This window comes from Panthera uncia, chromosome D4 (genome assembly GCF_023721935.1).
Source record: "Panthera uncia isolate 11264 chromosome D4, Puncia_PCG_1.0, whole genome shotgun sequence".
In the NCBI taxonomy this organism is placed as follows: domain Eukaryota; kingdom Metazoa; phylum Chordata; class Mammalia; order Carnivora; family Felidae; genus Panthera; species Panthera uncia.
The window spans coordinates 29917148-29920035 of record NC_064807.1 but is presented as its reverse complement, the minus strand read 5'-3'; the positions used below and the strand labels follow the sequence as shown (position 1 = coordinate 29920035).

General features: G+C 39.5%; 1 non-coding gene across 1 annotated transcript; it reads left to right on the top strand.

Annotated features, from left to right (window-relative positions):
- Positions 1 to 1972: 1972 nt before the first annotated feature.
- LOC125928365 (U6 spliceosomal RNA) lies at positions 1973 to 2077 on the top strand. Its single transcript, XR_007459650.1, has one exon. It is a non-coding gene; the product is annotated as a U6 spliceosomal RNA (small nuclear RNA).
- The last annotated feature ends 811 nt before the right edge of the window (positions 2078 to 2888 follow it).

The window sequence follows — 2888 nt, the reverse complement described above, 5'->3', positions numbered from 1 at the left end:
ATTAGTGTATAAGAATGAAACTGATTTCTGTACATTGATTTTGTATCCTGCGACTTTGCTGAATTCATGTATCAGTTCTAGCAGACTTTCGGTGGAGTCTGTCAGGTTTTCCATGTATAATATCGTGTCATCTGCAAAAAGTGAAAGCTTGACTTCATCTTTGCCAATTTTGATGCCTTTGATTTCCTTTTGTTGTCTGATTGCTGATGCTAGAACTTCCAACACTATGTTAAACAACAGCAATGAGAGTGGACATCCCTGTCATGTTCCTGATCTCAGGGGGAAAGTTCTCAGTTTTCCCCACTGAGGATGATATTAGCTGTGGGCTTTTCATAAATGGCTTTTATGATATTTACATATGTTCCTTCTTTCTGGGAACACTTTCTTAAGTGATTTTCAAAATAATCCTCAATTCAGGGTCTTTTCTAGGGAATCTGCATACACACACACATACACACACACACACACACACACACACACACACACACGACTTATTTACTTATGTGTGCAAAAAAAATGTGTGAAAAGAAATACACCAAAGTAGCAAAAACTATTACTTCTGTGGAATGAATTGGGAGAGGAAGTGGATAGGGTGAGGACTTACTTTTTCTATTACACATTTATATTTTTTAATTATTTTATTGCAGTGAGCATGAATTAAGTTTGAAATGTAAAAAGTAAATTCAAGATAGGGAACAGTGGGTGGAACATATACTCCCACTCCCCCAACTATCCACAGGAACGCACCTAAAACAGTTTCTGGCACAAAATAAATGCCAAGAGATGTTTGTTAAATGAAGAAAGGAAAAACAAAAAGGGATAGTGAGGAACTCTGTCTACAAGGCCTAACTCCAACACTGCAGGAGCTTGTGTTTTCCTTCTCCTTGTTTTTCTGTTTCTTCCTTTTTATTTTTTTTTAATGTTTTTATTTATTTTTGAGAGACAGAGAGAGACAGAGCACAAGTGGGGGAGGGTCAGAGAGAAAGGGAGACACAGATTCTGAATCAGGCTCCAGGCTCTGAGTGGTCAGCACAGAGCCCGACATGGGGCTCAAACACATGAACTGTGAGATCATGACCGGAGCTAAAGTTCTCCAGGCTCCGAGCTGTCAGCACAGAACCTGACATGGGTCTCAAAGCCATGAACTGTGAGATCATGACCTGAGCTGAAGCTGGATGCTTATCCAACTGAGCCACCCAGGCACCTGAATCCATTTCTTCCTTTTTAAAAAAGTTGTGTAGAGGGGCGCCTGGGTGGCTCAGTCGGTTAAGCGTCCGACTTCGGCTCAGGTCACGATCTCGCAGTCCGTGAGTTCGAGCCCCGCATCGGGCTCTGGGCTGATGGCTCAGAGCCTGGAGCCTGTTTCAGATTCTGTGTCTCCCTCTCTCTCTGCCCCTCCCCCGTTCATGCTGTGTCTCTCTCTGTCTCAAAAATAAATAAACGTTAAAAAAAAAAAATTTAAAAAGTTGTGTAGAATAGCAAAGGACTTTGAAAATGCTATTGTTCTGGTAATATTAAGAACCACACAAGTACAAAATAAGTGCAGCAATTAGCAAATTATTATCCACTTGCATAACAGGGTACTGGAGATTTATGAGGATGAAAAAGAAAGCCAGATGAGGCAGGGAAGTAACCCAAAAGAAAGATAAAACAAGGGGGCCTTAGAAGAAAAGCAAGGTCCCTAGGCTGAGAAGAACATTTAGCTTAGGGATTCTAGGCTGCCATTCTCTCCTTTCTCATCCAGATCTGGCCATTTAATTCAACCGAATAAATTTACTGAAAAGTGATCAGGCCCATGTTGCTTCCTTTTGCTACTGTTCTAAGCCCATCACATTTAGTATGGATAAGATTCAGAAAGGAAAACAGGAATAGAGAACAAAAGAGCAAGAAATTGTTAGTATGCCTGTCCCAAAAAACTGCCTGAACAAAATGGTTCCCTAATGACAAGCTCTCCATCAAGATAAATAAACTAGTGCTCACGTCACCAGCACATATACTAAAACTGGAACAATACAGAGAATTAGCATGGACCTTGCAAAAGGATGACAAGCACATGTGTGAAACATTCCATATTTTTGTATTTGAAAGTTGCCAACAGAGTACATCTTCATAGGTTTCATCACAAGAAAAAATAATTTTCGTAATTATATATGGTGATGGATGTTAACAAGATTACTGTGGCAATCGCTGTGCAATACATACAAATATCTAACCATTATGTTGTACATTTGAAACTAACAATGTTATATGTCAATTATATCTCAATAAAAAATGATAAATAAACCAAAGGACACAAAAAAAGCTTTGAAAATGAGGTCGCAAATGATCACTGCTGTGTTTCCTGCCTTATATCGGAAATTCCCCAGTGAAATGCTTTCTTAAATTAATCTGTTCATCAGCTGTACCTCAAACTCAATATGTCCTAAAGTGAACTCCCCACACCAGGCCGGAAAACCTTCTCCAGCCCTCTTGTGTTTTTTCTGTCAATGAAGAAACCAAACCCACAGCTGCCCAAAGGGAATTCTGAGAATTCAGAATTTGTTTTTGACATCTCTCTTCCTTACTTCCTACATCAATCAATTGCTAAGTCCTATGTATTCTATTTCCCAAAATATCTGGCAGTAATATTAGGAACCACATATTTACAAAATAAATGCAGCGTCTATCTACCTCTCTCTATTCCCAGTGCTGCTTCAGGCCACCAACACCTCTTCCCAAGATGAAGTCAACAGCCTAAGGGTTCTCCCTGTCTTTTCTAATCCATTCTGATCCACAGCAATCATCTCCCTAAAACACATATCAAGTCACTCTCCAGCTTAAAATTATTCGATGATTTTTATGATAAAGTCCAAACTCCTCAACTTTTTTAAGGCTACAGTGATGGCTAT